This window comes from Protopterus annectens, chromosome 13.part0 (genome assembly GCF_019279795.1).
Source record: "Protopterus annectens isolate FY-2018-M chromosome 13.part0, PAN1.0, whole genome shotgun sequence".
Taxonomy (NCBI): Eukaryota; Metazoa; Chordata; order Ceratodontiformes; family Protopteridae; genus Protopterus; species Protopterus annectens.
Window position 1 is genome coordinate 407634561 of NC_056747.1, and position 24361 is coordinate 407658921.

Sequence of the window (24361 nt, forward strand, 5' to 3'; positions counted from 1 at the left end):
GCAAGCCTAAAGCAAAGAAGCATAACTGTTTTCTGTATATTGCTATTTAAATCATTTGCAACTATTTCATTTCCTTATTTCTGACATTTGTTTCCTAAATGGAAAAAAGCCAGAAATCAAGTCCTACCATACCTTCTATACTTAACAATCAGCAAAATTATAAAACATTTTCCAAAACCTATTTCTGATTGTTTTCATATGACAACATCTACAGCACTTTTGAACTCCATATCCATTTGATACAGAATATAATCATTTTAAGTGGCATAATCATGAAGGTAAACATTCAAAACATCTGTAACAAAAACACAAAATACTCATAACAACTGAAACAAAAACTCATAAAAGATTCAGTAATTCATCTGAATGCTAGAACAAGGACCACACACATACTCGGAATCCAGACATCAGTCATTAACTCTTTAAAAACGTTAACCATGTTTTTTTTCCACAAAAACGTGGTGTCCCTGCTGCTGATCATATTAGATTATTTTTGCTCTCTTCACAGGCAACATCTGAGTGAATAGAGTGAAATGTTCAAGGCTAGATACTGGGGCATTGACATATAAAATGCTTAGACTGTGCTTTACGATCCAAAAGCTGAGAATAGTTAAAATCTTCAATTTCTCTCTTCACAGGCAACATCTGAGTGAATAGAGTGAAATGTTCAAGGCTAGATACTGGGGCATTGACATATAAAATGCTTAGACTGTGCTTTACGATCCAAAAGCTGAGAATAGTTAAAATCTTCAATTTATTTTTTCTGTAGAAAACAGTCATTTTAATACCATTTTTTTCTGCAGAACATTTTAAAAGTTTATAGAAAAAAAGCATGGGAGAAGCTTCGCCAGGCTGCTACATGGCTGGAACAATGCTGCAGTAGGGTACATGACCAATGTGATGAATTTCACAATAAAGGCAGGTTAGTGTGGATACACCAATGCCTGCTCTTGCATTCAGTATAGCACTGCACAGCTGCACCTTGTACTCACCGACACAAGAATATCAGCAGCATAGCTGCCAGACAGAATCGTACATCTCAAATCATAGGACACTGTCAGAAAGAGAGCCACTTTCTTATTTCAAAGCAGAAAGCTTTTTATGTAATAAACCACATATAATTACTAAGAAAACTTTGTACAGGCTTTAGTTTTAGTTACTTAATCTGTATAGCCTTAAATTACCCAAGATAGACTAACTTTATGAATAAAATCAATAAATTGAGGAGCAAAGCAAAAAGCTGACACAAAAATCACAGCACAGTACTAAAGCCTTTGTAGTTGACAGGTATGGCTTGACCATTGTGGGTGTGTACAGGAACATGGCAACACTGTTCATTATATAAATGGAAGGAAATGGGGAGACAGGAAAGCAGAAATAGGGAGAAAAGGAAGCAGATGGAAATATGAAAGAGTAGCTATAAGGTAAGAAATGTGAGGGGGCGCAATTTTTTTCAAAGGGAAAGAGATACATTTTACTATACAGATAATAAGGACAGGTGGGGAAGGTAGAGGGGGAAGGCTGTTGAAGGAATAAATGAACAGCCAGTAGTATAACAGCCAGTATTAGAGGCAGTCATTACAAACATACAGTCAGATGGCACGTATACACAAAGATTGGGAGGATGGTGGAGGGACACATGCTAACAGAGTGCACACAAATGGTCACAGGGAGGGTTGGATAATGAACAAGGAATGGGAAATGACACATAAGGGAGGAATGGGTCATGATAGATCATGGAGGGATAGATTCCTGTCCCAGAGACTTCCTATAATCTGGAACAAGCTACCCATCTGTGTCAAGCAAAGTTCCTCATTAGCAGTCTTCAAGAAAAATCTTGATGAATGGATGGGAAAATAGGAAATACACCCTGGGGATCACTTCTGTGGCTCTGCTCGACAGTGGCACTAACTTTCTTGGGTGGCGTAAGCCAGGGAACCTTGTTGGCTAGGCTTACTTAGGCCCTTGGGCCGATAGCCTAGTACCTACCTATGATGGGGATAAGGGAGGATCCTGGCATGAACTGATGCCAGACTAGACCAGAGAGCAACAAACCCAGCCATCACTCACCTGGGAAGACTATGTTATGGCTTAGCTCCTCTCCCACTGGCCTAGTGGGTGTAGCCTGCTAGTCATGCAACTCCACAAGCAGCATTGGTAGGTGCTCCATGCTGTTAATGTGGGCATTAGTTGCGGCCACATCTTGTCAGACACCATTCTCCACAACTGTTGTTGGAAGACCTCTACAGACTCCTCCAGTCCATTTTTCAAGAGAAGAACCTTTGCACCTCTCATGAGAAATGGCCAAAGAGAGCAACACTTACTTTCAAGTTATCTCCTGTAAAGGAACCAATATCCCCTGTTGAGAGACAACCCTGGTAGCCACTAGCATCCCAGCACCACTGGCATTGTCTAGTGTAGACACTGGTGAGCATAGCCTTACCGTCTCCTCGTCCACAACTGGACCTGCAGAAGGACAGCTCAATGAGAAAAATGATTGCATACATGTACTAGAAAAAAAATAGACGCTGCACAGTAAACTGGCACGACAGCATAGATGCCATGCTGCAAGAAGAGTTGTTCTGACCTTCTGCAACATAAAACCATGACAAGCTCTCACTTTTCTGCCACTGGAATACAAAGTATGCACTCCTAATTATACATGTAAAACAGGTAAGGTAGCAGACGATAATACAGAAAAAAATAACTTAATACACAAGCTCTGTGCCCTCTCCCTAACCTCTGTATCCTACTTACAAAGCAGGTCTGGGTGGTGCCACCTGACATTACTGCAGCAATACTGGCATTGAGCACCAGAATGCATGATGCCAATGGCAACACTCACCATCATGGTAAGCTTACGTCTTGCATCTAAAATCTCTGTGTGGGAAGAAAAATAAAATCTTGGTCTCTCTGTCTCTCCAAGCTAGGAACCAGCATTCCACAGTGAATTAAGTATTCAGGGCCATTCAATCAAATACACAACATGAACAAAACAGGCAGTGCACACAGACACACATTTGTGAATTGTGTGTCATGCAATATAGTGCTGCATTTTAGTGCTACTGTATGTCCCTAACATGAATGGGTATAATGCTGCCCTATGGCACTAAGAGCATACACATGCCAAATGCATATGCATGCTGGCCACATGCTTCTTTGTCACTGTTATGTGCATGGCTACCTCCAGTGTGACTAGATACAGCAATGTCCTAGGCCAGGAATTCAAACTATGGTACTAATAGCTCCATTAGCATAACTACCACACTAATAGGCCCTCGCTAGCTTAATATCAATCACTGGCATTATTTTCTTTGACACTTCTCTTTGCCATATGCCTGCGAAACAGAAGAGTTTTACCAAAGATTCTACAGACTTGTAGCTTTAAAGGGTTAAGGAAGCAGTCCTGTCCTGAAAAAAATATTTCAGCAAGAATAAATCTTGTGGTTGATATCAATCATACTGTGGAAGACATTTTGATGTACATGTAACTGGTAAAGAACAATCTGTGCCATCTGCCTATGGATAGGGAAGGGAGCAACAGTGTACATTGGAAATCCTGTGAGGGGCAAGTGTCAGGGGAGAGAGTTGAGGTTTCAATGATACATGACGAGGCATGGATACAGTATGTAACTGGGGGGGCCTGTGGATAGCACAAACTACAATTCGTAAATAGATGGGGGGGGGGTAACTGTGACTAAGTATGGGCATCCCACATCATAACATATACACCCACTGACTGATATGTTTCATCCGCAGGTGAACACAAAGAGGCAATATTGCAGCATACCCTCTGGACACATTCTAAAGGTGCCAGACACAAGTATTTTTGGGTACACAGTTGGGCAGAGCATGATGCAGGATGAGAATGTTGTGGATGGCCAGACTAGGTCTCTGCAACCGATTCAGTGAAGGGCTACTGATGTAAAACTCTGCAAAGGAAAAGATACAGGGAATTCTGGCAGTCAGGTCCACCACAGGGTGTGAACCACCAACAATGAAGTGGCTCACTGAAGCTAAGGAGCATTTGATCCCACTCACTGAACATAGGGAACAGCCTCTCATACCTGGGGTGGACTGGATGTGGGAGATGGGCCAGCATTAAACACCTGTGTGTCAGATGGGAAAGCACCAGGTTAGTAATGTCAATTACAGTACAGTGCAGTATAGCAGACACCATTGCATGTGACGGGAAAGACAGACCAATCCCCTGCTGTACATCTGTCTTTCCAAACACCTCTGATCTACAACTGCCATAGCCTCCCTGACCAGATACTTATGTTAAATTGTTTCAAAGCTGTAGTTTATTAAGTAGCACTATGCCTGCCACAGGGGATTACAGGGGCATATTTCTATGGGCAGACAATATTGCCATGTGTATTCCTGCTTTCACAGATTTGCCTGCTGTGGGGTCCAGCACAACAGAGCAACATAGGCTTAATATCAACAAGGAAACCTTTGGCTAATTATGACAAACACTCAAGTGACATGATCAGAGTACCTAGTTGCACTCTCTGCAACGCTACAGGTGGAGGGGCTCATACACTTCCACCATTTCAGAGGCCACTACAGAGGGTGCAGGCTGAGATCATCATCTACCCAATAGTCTCTCACAGGTTCTACGTGTGTCTCCAGTATGCAAAGCATCTGGAATGTGCACGGTCTCTGAGGTATAGATATAGATATAGATAGGTATAGATATGTGGATACCAACTCAGAGGGAGGTTACTGCCATTACTCCAGGGCTATCTCTGATGTGGCTGAACGCTCAGCATTAACCCACAGATGTACAGGTTAGTAATTCAGCACAACTTTAAGCTACCCACATCATTTGTAGATGTGGTTTGTGAGCTCTGTGAATTTTGGGATGATGTGCAACACCACCAAAGTGATATGGAGTATAGGGGCAGGGATCACTCAGTGCTGTTGTGGTCACTGGTGATAAATGACTTCATGACCTGCATTACAGCCACCATCCAGTCAACTTCCAATGATCATGCCTTCTGTTGCTGGATGCAGAGATGTCAGATGCAGACCACTCCAAGTTAGACTACACAAACTGTTGGTTTGACAAAATTAGTGTCACCTGTGTACACACAGCCTGCTACCTCTGGTCATGGACATTTTCCAGGTTGTAGACAAGTCAGATCCCTGACTTAATAACTTCAATGCTTTACCAGGCTGCATGTGCTCTTACATGTTGTTCCTGGTACAGTGACAACCACATTATTGGCAATGACACTCGGGTCAGTTTTCACAATCCCACAATTCCATACCTTCAATGCCATGGACATCATCAAGCTCAATCACTACAATTCAACACAGTGGGTAGTACCTATGGTCATGTCATGGCAGCTGCTTGACCCCTACCACACTGACTCCTGACAACCTCCCAGAGTACACAGCTACCATACTCTCCTCCCATGACCCATAGAGGTGAGGTTGTCATAGTGGTTAATGTCTTTACCTCACATATACAGGGTTTGATTCTGATGTATGGTTATTGGGTATGGTTATTGGTCAGGCTTGTAATATTCTGCAGATGCATAGGGCAGTGTTTACCTATAAACCTATGACCACAACCCATCTCATGGTGTTGCATTCACCTATCTATATAACTGATGATGACCTATGCCCTCACCACCATCTGTGATGATGACTTGTGTCTCCCAGAACCACATGGGAAAGGCAATGATGTAAAATGTCCACATGATACTGGTTCTCTTCTCTGCAGTCATGGGGAACTAGATATGCTCCTCCACATGCTACAGCTGATGCATGTGATATCCCTAACATGTCTCCAATAGTTCCAAACCAAACCAATGGGCAAAGCAAAAAAAAAACTAAACCAGGAAATGCTGTGAACCTCCGTTACCATCCACAAGGTTAACCAACCAAGGAGAAAAGTTGGCAAGAATGATGCAATCACAAAAACCCAAGTCTCACAGATTTATATAAAACAACAATCAAAAGTTTATTTAGATGACCAAGTGATTTTATTCCAGAATCAGAACTTCCTCAGAATCTGCCGAACGTACATAGTACACTTCCTTTTATATCAAATAATTTAAAGGCAAAAGTGCAATACATTTAGATGTTATAAACAACCTTTTAAGTTAAAACAAATAATTTTATTCTTTGTAAACCCAGTCTCAAGCCAGCTAATAAATGTGGAAATCAACTAACAGTGTTATAAATGTCCTTAAAAATACAATACATAAACTGGATTTTTGTGATTGCATCATTCTTACCAGCTTGTCTCCTTGGTTGGTTAACCTTGTGGATGGTAATGGAGGCTGGCAGCATTTCCTGGTTATTAAGTCTCCAGTAATTCACTGAAAGGTCCCCTGTAATTAAGATGGATAAAGCTTCACATACCTTAGTATCCATAGGAATTGGCATCCCATGTAGTCTTAAATCCATTTGAGGGCAATGGAGATCAAGAAGGTCCCTTAGCATCTTTCTGTACACACAAAAAAGTGGTTTACAATCTGCAGACCAATGAGTTGGTGGTATTTTAGGTACTGCCTACAACTACTCCATTGGTATGGATAGGCATGAAATACAATACTATGGGCATTGTGTCGGATGGTGACCATTAAACACATGCTGTTCAGTTACTGCTACTGTTGCTAATCAAAACATCACTCCCTCTAACATATACCATGACTTTTGATGTAAAGAAACAGGTACAACCTGCTGTGCAATGCCTATTTTTCATACAGTTTCAACTTAATCTGCCATTTTTGGGTGCTATCATTCACATGCACGGTTTAGCTCATTTGCATGGAGTCCCTTATTTCCATGTCATTTTTCTCTCATTAACATGTGCTACATAATCTGCAATTTTCACCGTTGTAAGTTCACACTATCTGTATCACTATCTATGCTAAGTTTCACTATGCAATATACTAAATAAATCCCACCCAATTTTTTTTTTAACTTTGATATAACATAATAGTTATGGCTTGTCACCCTGAAAAAAATGAAGTTTTCTCGTCAAGCTTACAGTGCAATGGCCTTTAAGAAACTTGACTGCCATTGTCCCATGTTTGAATTTTCTGCTTTCTGGCATTTATCAACACTAATTGATACCCACCACTGTACAGCACTGAAAAGCCTAAATTGGTTAGAATTACCCCATCAACTAACACAGACACAGCTTAACACCTACAAAAGTATCCAGAATCCATCTGCTTTGCCAGCACTAAACATTCTACACAGCTATGTTCCTAGTTAGTCATTGCGATCCAGTTACCAAAAACTCTAATGTATCCACAAACCTATCAAATCTGTTGGGCATTGTCTGTGTTTATACCATGTTATTAAGGTCTGGAACTCCTTATATCTATCCAGCAAGTCAATACCCTCACTACTATCCTTCAAAACATTCTGAAAGACTTCCTAGCCAAAATATGGTTCTGTTCTTTCTCAACACTAGAGTAAACTATATCCTTAAATGTGAACAAATACCTATTCAAAAGTTATATCTCCTTATTCTCTCTCCACTCGCTTCATTACTTCTATCAATTCCTCAGTCCTGACTTTCTCTCTAAATATATCATAAGCCTGCTTTTCTCTTACTTCATATGGCAATTCCTGTTTGTATTATACCGAATTCCCTTAATTTCTATATAAACAAGCTAAAATTTATCTATTGTACAGCGTAGTGGTGCAGCGGCTAGCATTGTTGCCTCACAAGAAGGGGTTCCCAGTTTGATTCTTGGCTGGGGTGCTTTCTGTGCAGAGTCTGCATTTCCTTCCTCTATTTGTGTGGGTTTCCTCTGGGCACTCCGGTTTCTTCCCACATTACATAGACATATGTCTGCAGCGTTTCTCCCTGGGTCTCCACTGAAAACTGGCTTATTCCAGGTCGGATATTATCAGGTTGAATAAAATTCAGTTACTAGCTAGAAAATACACTGTCTGGATGCCTGCAAAGAAGAAACTAAGAGAGACAAAGAAAATAAATTAGAAAATGTGAAGAGAAATCACTGATTGGGACAAATCCTGCAGCTGTTTACCAGAACGCAGTTCAAGCTCCAGCTTTGGTGCAAGACATGATTTTCAGTAATCTAGAGGGAAAAAATAAGCCAAATATGCTCAGAGTTGATAGAAGTAAACTAAACACCTAAGGAGTATATCAATTCAAATAAAATGCTTGAAAAATGGAAGAAGCATTAAACAGATGTTCAGATCAGCTGCTAAGACTGTAAAAAACAGAGGTTGAAATGAAAAGGCTGGCGGAGTATGGCAATGCTCAAGAAGATGTTTCAAAAATTGGCAGAATTAGAGAAAAGAGCACGCAGAGAAAATCTGAAAATGTTTGCTGTAGCAGGGAAACTGAAAGGAACAGACGATTAATTTTATGAAGCCACAAATAAGCAACTGGACTGGTATTCCACAGAAGAAACTGTTAACTGAAAGGACAAACTATGTGTATGCTCCAAATATGTCCATGAAAAAGCAGACAAGACCTTATCAGTATAGATGTAAACCTACCAGCAGAAAGAGTTGATCCTGACAAAACTGTGGCAAAATGTTAAATTATTAAAAGTTAGAAACAGTAGAGTATGGAAAATTATTTACTGTACACCAGGCAGAAGAGAAACAAATTTATTCTCGTAATCAAGGAATGTCAAAAGGCAGGAGTGAGATTCAAACTGCTGTTTCTAGATGTCTTCAGAATTTTTTTTTTTCCTGGTGGATCAAAGTAATTTTTTTGATGCAGAACAGGCTAAGGAAGAAATGCAAAAAAATTTCCAACAAAAAAAAAGCAGAAGTCAATGCCGCTTCTCATTCTTATGATAATAAAGCACATGTAGAGACTTTGCCAGTGAAACCTTTTCCACTGTTCCCAAGGAAAATATTTGAGAGACAGAGAAAAGCACAACAGTTGACCAGAAAAATCAGAAATACAGTGGAACTGAACCAGAATCTGGACTTGGGAAATGGAGATGAAAAGGAAAGAGACCAGCAACACAGAAATTAGTGAATAATTGTGAGGCTTCAAAGCATCAATTGCATTTGTAAAATATAGCTGTATAAAAATAAGTGGAATGAGTGGACTTTTGTTGACTTTGTTAAACTTGTGAGGAAATGAAAAGCATTTGCCTCACTTTGTCATTAATGTTTGGAAGGACTCCAAAGGGAGAGGAAAAGGAAGGAAAACATTAACTGTAAGTAAAACTATTTCTTTTCTTAATATTTCATGAACTTTTCACAATATAAACTGTATATTTTATAGAGGACTACATACAACTAAAAATACGTACTGTATGATGAAAACTTTGTGTTCACTGAACGATGAAAACTTTGTGCTAACTGTATGATGCTCTAAAAATAGTCTCCTTAAATATAATATTCTCAACCTGTTACTAAAAAGACAATGTTTATACATAACTGTCACCTGTACAATCCAATTGCACATGGACTTTCAATTTAGTAACTTCCACCTCTGTAAAATCTTATAATGTATAGATATAACTATTGTTTGTGTATAAATATAAACAGAAATCTAACTACTTGGTGTTTGACTGAAACTTAGTATAATGCAATAAAAGCAAATGGAGCTTTTCTCCCTAGGCCTCTACTGAAAATGGGGTTTTCCCAGTTGGAATTTTCCAGTAAAGAAAGACAAATAAATAAATAAATGAATGAATTAATAAATAAATGTGAGGGGGGGGGTAAAAAAAAAAAACACCAATTAGTGTAAGCAGAGGCACAGGCAATAACATGCGTCTTAGCATGGATGACTTTAATTTCAAATTAATTAGGACCTGTGTTTGCAGCTGTCTATTTGGCACAAATGTTCCTATTAGGAAGATTAAATTTCATTATTTAAAGATGTACAGCATTGTGTGTGCTTTTATCAAGTCAGTAGATTATGGGTGTGTGTTTTTTTCCATTGTTTGAGGGGTTTTATTAAAACAAAAAGTCTTGTAAAATGTGACAAAAGTTCCAATGTTAATGCATAAAATATTCAACCTGCCAAACATTAATGGGTGCATGTCATACCTCTCAACCTGGAAACATCAAAAATCTGGACAAGGTCCATCTGTACACTGATTATCATCATATTTGCATACATAATTATGTAACCCCACCCGCTCCGGTGGAATTGTGGGATGCCAACTTTCAAACACAAACTGAAGAACAGACAACTAAAATATGGCACCAGAGTCCCCCTGCAGTCATTCCAATGTCCCATTACCTGACTATTTCACCCTATTTACCATAAATAACTAATGTGTGCATGCATACTGCTTTACTTCTACAATGATTATTTGGATTTTATTTTTACATTTTGCAGTAAAACAATGCACAAAACTAACAGACATCTGCTAAACAAAGCAATAATGTCTTGCAATGAAAATAGACTTGGCATTAAAACTTCTCTGCCATTGAAACTCGCATTCAATGAAACAGCATTTAAACTCACACACCACATCCAAAGAAACTGTATTTGACCAGTGGTGGATAAAAATTACCTTTGGGCTGTTTTCAAATCATTTTCCCCTTGCAGACAAAACAAGAAACATACATGTGTTCTCTGATACACCATCCTGACTTTATTAAATTATATTCCTTGTATAATACAGCACACTTGATAGAGCACATTTTAAACTTATTGTATGAACATTTTTCAGTAGGCAATGAAACAAAATACATGAACCAATAATGATGACAAAACTGCCCAATTCAGAACATGTCCATCATAAAAAAGTCTACTTCCACACCTACACAATATATATATATATATATATATATATATATATATATATATATATATATATATATATGTGTATAAATAGAATGACAGTAGTGTAAGCCATATGCATCTTGCACAGCTTCTCACACTTATTTATAATTTCAGGGTTTTTTTTTTGGGGGGGCAAACATTTTGGAAAGTTGTTAGAATAAAATATTGTGTTATCACAATGCATTGCCCTGCCAAGTCTCAAACCCAGGACCTTGTGCACTATAGTCACAGCAACATGTCACTATGCCAAATCAGCAGTTTCCTGAAAGATAGGAAGACAAACTTAAAAGGCTATCTCACTTCTCACCATAGCTCAAGTTTCAACCTCTTAGCACAATAAAACCTAAACAAAGCCAATAATGGGGGAATACAGCCCCAAAATAGGGACAAATTTCAAATACTGATCTTATAAACTTAGAAAATTGCTAGAATAAAATGTTTTGTGTTACCATTTAGTTTCTGAAGAATATGCAGTCTGAAATTCAAATGCCTGTCATTATTTAGTGAATTCAATCCTTCGGTGATTTGCCACAATCCTCAAAACCACAGATTTTATGAGGAACAGATCAAAAATATGAGGCTTTAATTCACAAGTGGTGGTGGCTATGGACTTTAGGTTCTTTTCACCCTGTACTCTCTCTCACACACACACACACACACACACACACACACACACACACACACACACACATACACACACACATACATGCGCACACACACACTTCACAGAATAATAATAACAAATATGTTTCCTACTTCCTCATTTACCCGGCTGCCTTGCAGATAGAGAAAAGATCTATTTGAAATTGCCAGCCACCAGATAGAGCCAAAAGAGAAAAGATCAATACCAAAACCAGAAAAGATCTATACCAAAATGCTTGCTTGAATAACTGTTTCCCGCTTTCACTCGCAGATCAGATCGCAGAAATGGAAATGCATTTAAAATGAGCCAGCCGGCTGGGAATGTGTGCAATGGAGCCCTTGAGCTCAATTCCGACAGGCTGGTAGCCCCGGCGGAGCTGACATCATTGCGCACGGGATGACGCCAGCTCAAAAAAAAAAAACTGTAAAAGAATTCAAATTAAAACGTAGAAAAAGTCGGAAATGAAGGGGTGCCACTCAGGAATCATGTCACCCCATTATTTGGACCCCAAAACTTGGTAAAAAACGAATAATTCTGTATGGTTGTGATGTATGGTGCTTGTATCATAAAAGCTGGAAATAGACATTTTAAAGAGATACCATATATAATAGGTGGGAATAATGACTTTTTACCATAATGGTGATACTTTCTACATTATTTTGCCTCAAAAGTATAGACAGAGAGGACAGGATACTTAATTATATTAAGAAATGCAGATTGCAAATAGCAATGCTACAGGAGACACATTTGGAGAGAAATGAGCAAGAAACCATTTCAGGATGGATATTCTGCAGAATATCAGAGACCAAGGAAAATAGGAGTACTTGTATTGATTGCGAGAGGAGCTCCAGTACTGATAGAAGAGGGAAAAAGATAATAAATGGTGGGGAGTAGAATTTGATTTGCAACAATGAGGATGTATATGGGGGACCTAGAAATGAATATATAACAAAAAGTTCATTTCTGAAGAACGTTATGAAAATATTTGGTATGAAAGATATGAATTCAGTAGTAGGAGCTCAGACAGAATTTACAAATTATTCCCCACTGTGCAAAAATTGGGCTAGACTTGACAAACTATATTTCACAGGAAAATATCTATTTGACTGAGAACTCTGATACACATCCAATAACCATTTCAGATCATGCACCAATTACTAAGAAAAAATGTAGAGAAATGAAATAAAGATGAAACACTGGCACTTCCCCACCTACCTGTTTAAGAGAGAGGAATTTAAGGAATGGGCTGTGGAAACTGTCTGGGAGTTTAGAGAAGATGGAGGGTGCTCCAGATGTTATAGCTAGTGAGTGGGATAAAATAAAGGCAGAGTTTAAAAGATAAGGTAGAAATAAAAAGAGATAAGGTTATTAAGTAACAAGAATTATTTAGACGAGCTGACAAATGTTTTAAGTATTACAAAATAAGGGGAATCTCACATAACAAGAAGAGTTGCAATTTCAGAAAGAGAAAATAAAGGAATACCTGGATAGTATGCATGAGTTTATCAAGGTTGCTGTTAAGCAACTGTTTTTGGTAACTCCAAAGCACAGAAAATTTTGGTGCAATGACTTAGGGTTCTTACCAAACTTGGGGAGCCTATAACGAGGAAAATAACCAGACATCCAGTAGAGGTATTACAGAAATTTTGGAATTTTTTTGAAAATTTGTATAAAGCACAGAAGTGGTAAAATCAAGAAAAAGGACAAACAGAAATACTTATGGAAGACTTAAATATGCCAAGGTTAGAGGTAGATGAGAGTCAACAATTAATAGGAGGTGATGAGATAAAAACAGTGAGGTACATTCAATCTGTAGGAAAGTCTCCCGGAGTAAATGGCATTCTGGTGGATTTTTGGAAGTTAGGAGGGAAGAAAGTGATAAAGATCAGGAAGGTTTTGTTTAACAGTATCTTAAAAGAAGGGGGAGGCACCAACATTATGGAAAAAAGCCATAATATCTATAATACCTAAAGACTGAAAAAAAACATCTGATCCAGCTTCATACATATTTCAATTTTAAACCATGATTATAAGGTGTTTAGGTCTATAATGGCTAAAAGAATGGCAAAAGTAATGCCAAAATTGTTAGCTATGGAACAAGGCGGTTTTGTGGAGGGGAGGCAAACATTTGACAACATTAAGAGAACACTGATGATCTAGAGGTTAGCTGAATGTAAGGAAATACCGCTGTTATTAGTGGGCCTTGATGCAGAGAAAGCATTCAAAAGACTATGCTAGGATTTTATGAGTAGGGCAATGGAAGCATCTGTATTTTCTGATACAATAATAAGATTAGACGGATACATAAGGGATCAAAGGCAAAAATGAAAGTGGGAGGTTTCCTCTCTGATACTTTGTGTCTGAACAGAGGAACCATTTAGGGTTGTCATCTTCCCCCTTTGTTATTTGCATTACATTTAGAACCACTGGTAAAAGAAAATAAGGTACTGAGAAATTCATGGCTATAACTAGTATGGTGTTCAAGAAAAATTGGCTATATATATATATATATATATATATATATATATATATATATATATATATATATATATACAGATGTTATTGTTTTGTACTTGAGGGAAACAGGATAGGATATCTCAGTGCTGTGGAATATTCTGAGACAGTTTTGTGCTTTTTTAGAATATGAAATTAATGAAGGTAAAACAAAGGTTACAACTATAATTAATGTACCCACACATGAAATGGTCTAGCAAAACCCATATTTATGGGGACATGATAAAATGAAGTATTTAGGAGGGTGAATTAAAAGGATTTTTTATGCCAGCTAAGAATATGTGGCAAGAGACTAAAGAAAACATAGTACAAAAACTGAGAAATTGGAAGCTCTTGCCTATGTATATGGATAGAAAGATAAAAGCAGTAAAATGTTTTAGTCCATTTAGTTTTGTACACAGGCCAGGCCTATTCTTATCAACTAGAGCTGAAGTTGTGAACAGTAATTCCTAAAGAGCTGACAAATATTTTTGAGAGGGGAAGAGGGAGAGAGTCAGATAAGTTGATCTCCCCAACAGAAGGAGGAGGTTTAAGAGTACCCGATCTGAAGGGATATTGTACTGCTACACAATTAAGGCTCTTATACATAACGCAGGCAAAAATCTACAAGTCAGAGTGGAAAGGGATTTTAATGAAGGCAAGAGGGTAATTCAAAAAAATGGAAAGAATGAAGATTTTGGATGCAGATCCTTATGTAAAATAGTCACACAGATTATTCATACAGTAGCTAAAAGTATACATGGGAATGGATAAAGGAGATTCTACCTTTAGGAACTGACTGCAAGTCCTAGACTGCAGTGGACAGCTAGGTAAGAGAGGTTGTTTCAACAGGGCATAAACTAGGGATTATTATAGCCCTGATTCCAAGTCTCAATGGGGTTGGCATAATGGTTAAAGTGTGTACCTTACAGACACAAAGTGCAGGGTTTGACTTTCACCTTTGGGAAGCACGGCTAGGCGTGGAAAGGGTCCCTGGAGTCATTAGCCTAGTAATTACCTATGATCTTATAACTTATTACTCAGAGAGCACATTCTCACTAGTACTCCTTGCTTGCCAAGATGGGCAGCAGTGGCAACCTGACCACATTCAAAAATGAAGATGGACTTAGGAAAATAAGTCTCCCTATGTGTAAAAAAACATTAAATGTTTACACTTGCATGGTTTTATACACATTTGCTGCATTAAAATGACTCTGAATGGTCATGGTGCAGCTAATAAAGTCATACATATCCCAAAGCTATGGAGTCTTAGGAACATTTACACCTTGCCAGTGCATTCCCACAGGCTGCACCTCCTTTCTCCCAGAGTGCTTTACAAGTCAATCCCAGAGAAATTGGTGAAAACCCATCCAGTCACCTAGACTATGCTTAAAGGAAGATAGTAAGTTGCACTACTTAACATGCTGAGGAAGTTTATTTCAGAGATTTGGAAGAGGCTGGGCCATCATTTTGTCCCTCCACTGTATTGTATTTATCTGTTGGTGAAGATTTAGGTCCCTGGATCTAATACTGGTCTTGCAAAGATACAGGAGTGTTCAGGACAAATGGATCTCTAATGGCGTGGTAAGCAAGACAGAGATCTCATATGGGATCTTTCTAATTGTTAGTTGTTAATTGTTTCTAATTGTTAATGCTTAGTGAGCTGCATCCCAAAGAGGGCAGTATACTTGACAGCTGGTCTGACCAGTGCAGACTATATGGTAATGGAGTACTCTTTTTGACCCCAAAGATAGTCATTTGGCAAAGTCAAATCACTTTTAAGGGAACTATGTTCCATCAAGCACATCCAACAGAACTGGCTCTCCCTCAAACATTTTTGCACAGAGGAGCATGCTTTTCAACTCTCCCAAGCAGGTGGCTTTCTACCCTGCACCCCTTAGCTACTGGAACAAATTTAAAGGTCAAAAAAGCTTGAAGTTAGAAAAATTTCCAGTGCAAGCCCATTCTATAAAACGGATTTGTCAGACTGTGGACAACCTAAAAAGTGACTTCATTAGGTAAGCTGATGACCACAAATCATAGTTTGTTTTATTTATTTGTTAACTGAGTTAAGTCCAAGTGGCATTTCAGGGCTAACCTTGCATCAATGTCTGGTTAACTGACATTCTAACCTGATCAGAGTCCGTCAGTATATCAACGGAGGCTGTGAGAATCAAACCTTGAACTACAGAAAGCAGATCATTAACAATTCATAGCCTTAATCTTCTGTGCTAACTGCTAGACTCAGTGCTTCAATCTATGACCTTAAAGTTATTAAAAGCTGTTCGCTGAAAATGAAAGGTTCTTTATTACTAGATCCACCCCCTCAGAAGTTCTGGAAGGATGTGGAATCTTAATGCACTGTCTCCACATGTGTATTTAATACACAGCATGCAAACTGTACTCAAGTACATTAAAACAAAATAAACCGGTGTTCTGCTCTGCAATATTGTAAACTGTGTTCCCCTGTCTGTTACATGCCTCCATCCCAGTTTCCTACATCTACATTCCATGCACTCCATTAATTTATTTTAACTAGGTCAGTCGGCTAGACCAAGCACCCTTTTCTGAAACGACCCAAGCCATTTAGCAGTAATGTACAAAATTAACGCAAGGTCTTAGTGTTAGTACAAAGACAAAATTGAACACAAAGATACTGCTGCCAGTATAAAATACAGGTTTAACACAAAGTCACACCAATGCATCCTGATATATAAATTCACATATAGAAAGCACAAAAATGAAATTGGAAACAGTTCTCAGAAAGAATAGTCCTATAACCAATTGTGTGTGTGTGTGTGTGTGTGTGTGTGTGGCGAGGGAGAGATGGGCATTATGTCACATGGGATAAATCATGATATATGCAACATTTCGTTTCGAGCCCATCATCACTCAAGCTCTTTAAGATAGTGTTAAACTTACAGGTCAAACTACCTGGTATACTGCCATCTTTCAAGCCAGTGACCATACAAAACGTGAACATGGCATGACCTAATCAAAAGATCTACCACAACTTTTAACATCTGGCAGTATACAAAGCTGCTGAACTCCACTGACTTACTTTTGAATGCTTGAATGCTCATAATTTTAGCTTTATTTTAAGTAAATATCTGACACTTGGCACACATATATATGAGGTAATGGTTTTCAAATGTTTTCAAGCTTGGTGCAATTTGGCAAAGAGCCTTTATAATTAGGCAGAAATAACTGAATGCATATTTTGGCAAACTGTCACAAAAAATGTATACAACTGTAATATCATCTGCCTTCTGCCAGTCAGTGTGTAGTTTTTTCTTGAGCCTACCTGAGATTATTTTCCACAGAAAAGATAAAAAAAAAAATAAGACTAAGACTGACTATTAAGGAAAGATACTTACACAGCAAATTAATAGGATTCTACATTCCAGAAAAAGAACATTATGCTTAAAAGATTATTAATCAGAATAGAAGGAATGATTAGCTATACAAATATTTAAAAGTGACTTTAAAAATGACATGACAAAATGAGATAATGTAGTTCAAAGATGGCTAATCAACTAGACAGCCAACAGAAGTATGCATGGGAAGGTTTTAAGGAGCAGCAAACTGAAAGAGGTTAGGGCCGAACTTCAGCATCGACAGCAAACAGCGTGCACATATCGTCATCCTTCCATAAATGTATGAAGGGCTACCTACTGAAATATCGGCACTCAAAATGCATATATATATCTGTGTGTGTGTGTGTGTATAGATATATATATATATATATATATATATATATATATATATATATATATATATACCTGTACCGATTGGCTAGACAGAGGGACCGAGCTAAGAAAGATGTGCAGCAGGTAAAGGTGATAAAGGATAATGAGGGAAACATACAAGTGAGGAGAGTGTGTTGAGGAGATGGAAAGAGTACTTTGAGGGGTTGATGAATGAAGAGAATGAGCGGGAGAGAAGGTTGGATGATGCAGGGATAGTAAATCATGAAGTACAGTGGATTAGCAAGGAGGAAGTAAGGATAGCTATGAAGAGAATGAAGAATGGAAAGGCTGTTGGCCCAGATGACATATCTGTGGAAGCATGGAGTTGTTTAGGTGAAATGGCAGTGGAGTTTTTAACCAGATTAATGAAATCTTGGAAAGTGAGAGGATGCCCGAGGAATGGAGAAAAAGTGTTTTGGTACTGATTTTTAAGAATAAGGGTGATGTGCAGAGCTGTAGTAACTACAGAAGGATTAAATGGATCAGTCACAGCATGAAGTTATGGGAAAGAGTAGTGGAAGCTAGGTTAAGAAGGGACGTGATGATTAGTGATCAGCAGTATGGTTTCATGCCGAGAAAGAGCACTACAGATGCAATGTTTGCTCTGAGAGTGTTGATGGAGAAGTACAGAGAAGGTCATAAGGAGTTGCATTGTGTCTTTGTGGATTTAGAGAAAGCATATGACAGGGTGCCTAGAGAGGAGCTGTGGTATTGTATGAGGAAGTCGGGAGTGTCAGAGAAGTATGTAAGAGTGGTACAGGATATGTACGAGGGTAGTGTGACAGCGGTGAGGTCTGCAGTGGGAGTGACGGATTTATTTAAGGTGGAGGTGGGATTACATCAAAGATCAGCTCTGAGCCCTTTCTTATTTGCAATGGTGATGGACAGGTTGACAGTCTAGATCAGACAGGAGTCCCCGTGGACTATGATGTTTGCAGATGACATTGTGATCTGTAGTGAGAGTAGGGAACAGGTGGAGGAGACCCTGGAGAGGTGGAGATATGCTCTAGACAGAAGAGGAATGAAGGTCAGCAGGACTAAGACAGAATATATGTGTGTGAATGAGAGGGAGGACAGAGGAATGGTGAGGATGCACGGAGCAGAGGTGGCAAAGGTGAATGAGTTTAAGTACTTGGGATCAACAGTTCAGAGTAATGGTGAGTGTGGAAGAGAGTTGAAGAAGAGAGTACAGGCAGGATGGAGTGGGTGGAGAAGAGTGTCAGGAGTGATTTATGACAGAAGAGTATCAGTAAGAGTGAAAGGGAAGGTCTACAAGAGGGTAGTGAGACCATCTATGTTATACGGGTTGGAGACAGTGGCACTGACAAAAAGGCAGGAGTCAGAGCTTGACGTGGCAGAGTTGAAGATGTTAAGATTTGCACTGGGTGTGATGAGGATGGACAGGATAAGGAATAAGTATATTACAGGGTTAGCCCAGGTTGGAAGGTTTGGAGACAAAGCCAGAGAGGCAAGATTAAGTTGGTTTGGACATGTGCTGAAGAGGGATGCTGAGTATATTGGGAAAAAGATGCTAAGGATGAAGCTGCCAGGTAACAGGAGAAGAGGAAGGCCTAAGATAAGGTTTATGGATGTGGTGAGAGAGGACATGCAGGTGGTTGGTGTGACAGAGCAAGATGCAGAGGACAGGAAGAAATGGAAACAGTTGATCTGCTGTGGCGACCCCTAATTTTATATGAAAAGGGTTAGAGATGGACTCTTTTTCACATGCACGGGAAGCCAATTCCAGAATGAGAGAGTTATTTGAAACACACATCTGTCTTGTCAGCATACTCTATTTATGTCATAAGCAAGTTTAAATCCTTGAATCTAGTGTTTCTGGTGCTATTCAGTTTGTGAATGTGAAAAATGTCCATCAGGGCTGGATATGAGGATGCCTTATATGCCAGGCATTGACTGCCTCTAAGTAACCTGTAGACTAAGTACAGAGATTGTCCTATACAGATTGTCATTAAGGCCTATGTGTTAACATTCTGGATTCCCCTGCTGAGAAACCTCTGTAGGTGTTCTAGATGTTGCAAATGCCTGGTTAAGTGCATGCCAGAAGAAACATTTTACTCCATGATAGGTCTCATAAGTGCCAAGTAAAGAGGTACTATAACTTCCTTGGACCTGGATGCCATAACATTATTTATAAGTTGGGTGGCACAGAATGATTTTTCTTACTACCTTGGCTACATGTTGGTCAAAGGTCAGATTATTATATATATGTTCCCAGATCCCCAACTACTAGGTCAACTCTTAGGGGTATCTTACCAGTGAAGTAATAAACTTGGGTGGACTTTTTACCAAAAGGCACTAAAATGCACTTCTTGGCATTGAGTTTTAATCTGTGGCTTTGGCACCAGTTATTTGGGTTAGACCCTCTTGCAGGATATTAGTGTCATTGGGGGAATCTATAATAGTGCCCAATTTGCAGTGGTTTGCAAACTTAGTGAGCCAGAGGTCCTTGACATTAGCCTTGACCTCCAAGAAGTAGATGCCAAACAGGAGTGGGCCCAGCACTGAACCCTAAGGTACTCTGCTGATGACCGGTCTGTTGGTGGAGGTGGTCTCACCAATCCTGACCTCTTGGGTCCTATCTGAGAACTAGCTGGAAATCCAGCGAGTTATGTAGGGATTTATGCTTAGTTCAGACGGTCTGGCAACAATACCAGAGTGGGTATTGTATCAAACACCTTATCCAGGCCTAGGTAGGTGGTATACACTGTTTTCTCCTCATGCATTGATTTGGTGACCCTGTCAAAGAGGTCTACCAGGTTAAGTAGGCATGACCTTTCTTTGACAAAACCATACTGGGATGGGTTCAGTGTCTATAGGTTGTCAAGGGCTGTTGAGAATTTCCGTGGTAATTTTTTCCATGGCTTTGCATATTAGACTAGTCAGACTAATGGGACTGTAGTTTCCAGGGTCAGTTGATGACCCACCCTTGTGAGAGGAATAACTGTTGCAGTCCTCCATTCACTCAGTACATAGCTTGTTTTGAGGTTGTAGTTGAAAAGTGACTCAAGTTGATCTAATAGTTGGGGGTTATGGTAGTAGGAATTTCACAGGGGTAAGTTAAGCTGAATCTGTCCGCCAGCAGATTTTCTCTATCATTCTGTTCTGTGAAGGTGGTACCATTTACCACCAGTTCATCACATGGATGAGTGTTGCCTTTGAGGTTTTGGACATAGCTGTAGAAGACCTTGTGGTTATCTTTATCCTGAACGACTCTCTTGACCTCGTAAATGGCATTGCTGCAATTCATTAGTCCTCTTAGTTTCCTGTTTAGTTAAATTGAACTCTTGTCGATATGACAATTGCTCTTTCTGCTTTTGGCATTGCCTTTTTTCCTTTTGTTATATACTTTAGTCAAGTTTGTTTTTGGAGTCTGTTTTGGGCTTACTTCTGGTAGGTACAGCACCCTCTATGCAACCATTTACATACTTTGTAGTCACTGAGTGTGACAATTTTAATGATCAATGCTACTTTTGTCTTCTGTTCATGGATCACTGTATCCGGTTTCTAGCATCTCTTTTTTAAACTGTTGGTAATGGGTGATCCCATGTGATGCAGACCTCATCATTTTTTACGATGCTTTGCGGCTCATGTGTTTTTCAGCCACTTTAATACCATAATGTTTGCGCAATCCCCAGTGCAACAGTCTTGTCAAATTATTTAGCTTTTCAGTATACAGTCCTTCTGCCATTAGTATGTCACAACCAGCAACACTCCTACATGAGTTTTTTCATGCTACAAAAATACTTCATATAGAAAATACTCTAACAAGCTATGGAGAACAGCAATTGACTAAAATATATTGAGCAATGCTGCAGAAACTGCAGTTAGCTTCAAAATATACTATGGCAGGATTAAGTTAAAACAATCTGTCAAGTAGAGCAGCGCAGTCAGTATGAAACCCTGCAATGACATATTTTCTGTATATCATACTGACTACCACAAAATACAGGTAGAATAAAGAAAAGTCAGACTGCCATGCTCCTCCATTTCATTAAAAAAATAATGGAGAACCCATAGAAGACATTCCTGCAGAGAAAGAATATCTGCAGATTTTGTTATAGTTTGAGAAATAAGAACTACATAACACAGCATTCAGTAACTAGTTTCCCAAAGTTATCTGAAACGATAAAATGGTGACCACTGGCAAGATTAACATTGACCAAATTTTAAAAAATCACTTAAAGATGCGTGCAACATTCAACTGAAAGTTCTTCATAAGCTACATCCAGCAACTTAAATGTGGAAGCAAAAGTCATTTCAGATGTAATGCAAGTCTTACTTTCAGAATAAAATGCTTCTCATAACACAAAAGTACATTGTAATAATTGTGTTGTATATGATGTCACCAAGGTGACACACTGCTGCAGCAGTGAGTGTCATTGCCTCACAGCTCTTGGTTATTTGGTTTGGATTCTGACTGGGTGTCTTCTATGGGGAGCCTGCATGTCCTCCTTGGGTCCACAGGGGTTTTCTACCAGCAGCTCTGGTTTCTATTTACATCCCAAAAGCATTACATTAGTATTGGCAATTCCCTAAACTGCATGTATGCACATATGTAGTGCTTGAGTAAGGCTATATGTACTGATGGATCACCCATCCATTCCACAATGGTTTTTCAGACTTGCATCCATTGCTTGGTGGGATAGGCTCCGTCCCCCTGTGATCTGCATGTGATAAAGATGAAATGAAAGAATGAATACATGTCTAAGTCATGAATGACTGATGTCAACACACTCACTGAAGGGAGAATCTCACATCCCAAGTGTCTCAATGTCTGGAAGGTAAGTAGTTATACAAAATGTTCTTGAAACAGTATAAAAAAACAAGCAGTATTATGATTTATAAAGGAATATTTTTACTTAAAGAGCAACAGTACTAACATCATTTCTTTCTCATCTGAAAGTAATCAACATTTTTCTTTCACTTTACAGAATGCCATATTTCAAAAATACATCATTTAAATAACTCTCCTCTCATTTCTCTATATAAATGATACTGCAATCTCTCTCCATACCAATTTGGCTTTCTCTGAAATCTAGCCGTACTTTCCTTATGAATTGGGTACAACATTTTCTACACATTCTATTGCTCAGTGAATGATGGAAAGCACCAATTCACTGCCTCATACTCTTAATGTTACAATGTTATTCTGTATGTTGGTCACAAACTCTAAACTTCACAAAGAAGCTATCTGGAAGTTTGCATTCCACTTCCTTAGGTTTGCATTTAAGGCCATCAGCCATTTTAAGACCTTTATTAATTGACTTAACATTGCAATGGACCTCAACTCTAATGAAAATATTGTTTCAAGTTATAACAGCACAAAGCTGGAGTACAGCTATATCATTTTTGTTTATTGTGCATCCAATATAAGTCATTTCCCCTGTTTTCTAGTGTTCTGTTCATGACTACTCACATCATGAATATACACAATAAAACACTCTAAACTAGAAATGATTCTGAAGACATTAATGAAACTTCCACTACAGAAAATAAGATACTTAGAATCCTGTGGTGCCATTATATGTAGTTTGTATAAAATCACTTTCCTTGGCTTTCATACGTTCAACTATAATTAGAAAAAGCTGCCACTATTGTCAGTGTTTTTATGCAGTCTCATTGCATGTCCTTTATGCATTTCTGGCTTAGTTTGTAGGGTTTAACTGTGAAGCCAGAATTCTTAGTACATTTTGTGCTGTGCATACCTCTCAGCTATACAGATTTTCGCCTCATATTTTTAGTCCATTTCTCATAAAAAATGTGGTTTTCTGGAAAATCATTGGCAAATCCTTGAGGGTTGAAGTCAGAAAATAATTATAGACATTTGAGTTTCAGACTTCATTCCCTTCAGAAAATGCATGCTAATGCAAAACCTGTTATTCTATTAATTTTCTAAGTTTGTAAGAGCAATATTTAAAAAGTATCCCTATTTTTGAGCCTTTTTCCCCGTTATTGATGGCTTTGTCCATATTTCTTGCTCTAAGAAGTTGAGAGGTATGTGTATGAGGTGTAGTTGCATTTTCACTCTATTGTTTTCTACAACACAATGCTGCAGATTGAGAACTGGGAACAGTTTTTGGTGTTGACAGTCACTGTCCTTCCTCCTGGGTTGTTTTACTATGGAGTTAGTGTGTTTAAGTAAGGAGGCTGTGCTTCTTTCACAGGAGTAAAGACAGTAAGTAGCTTATGTTCTGAGCAAAAAAAAAAAATCCAAAAAACATTGTTTTATCAGTTGTTTTTGTAAATTTTTCTCTGACATAGGTTCTTTGCAATTGAGGTTAGTTGTTGTGATATGTTTGTTTCTCTCAGGGTATATTTGACTGGGCTTCATTGAATTAAAAATGTACATACTGAATATAACTGCAAATCTCAGTGCAATAAATACAATAAACTGAACCTGAAGAATCTTTGAATCCTGATGTTTTCACTCCAAAGATAACGACTACTATATTCAATAATAAGAATAACTAAAATTGTAACCAAAGGAACCAGTACTGAAGACATTCTAGATATTACTGTGATTAGGATAGTTTGTTAGATGAAAATGCATATGTATGAAGTCACTGACCTTACTAGAAATGTTTAGTTTATGGTCATTTGTTCCCAGGTACTTGTAAGTTGACATACTTTTTAGAGCAATGTTATTTACAGCATAAGGACATAATCAGAGTTGTTAAAGTGCAAGTAATTCTC

General features: G+C 38.5%; 1 protein-coding gene across 3 annotated transcripts in view; it reads right to left on the reverse strand.

Annotated features, from left to right (window-relative positions):
* COL26A1 (collagen type XXVI alpha 1 chain) overlaps window positions 1-24361 on the reverse strand; it is a 2134825-nt gene that overhangs the window by 1351085 nt on the left and 759379 nt on the right. The gene's annotated exons all lie outside the window — the stretch shown is intronic.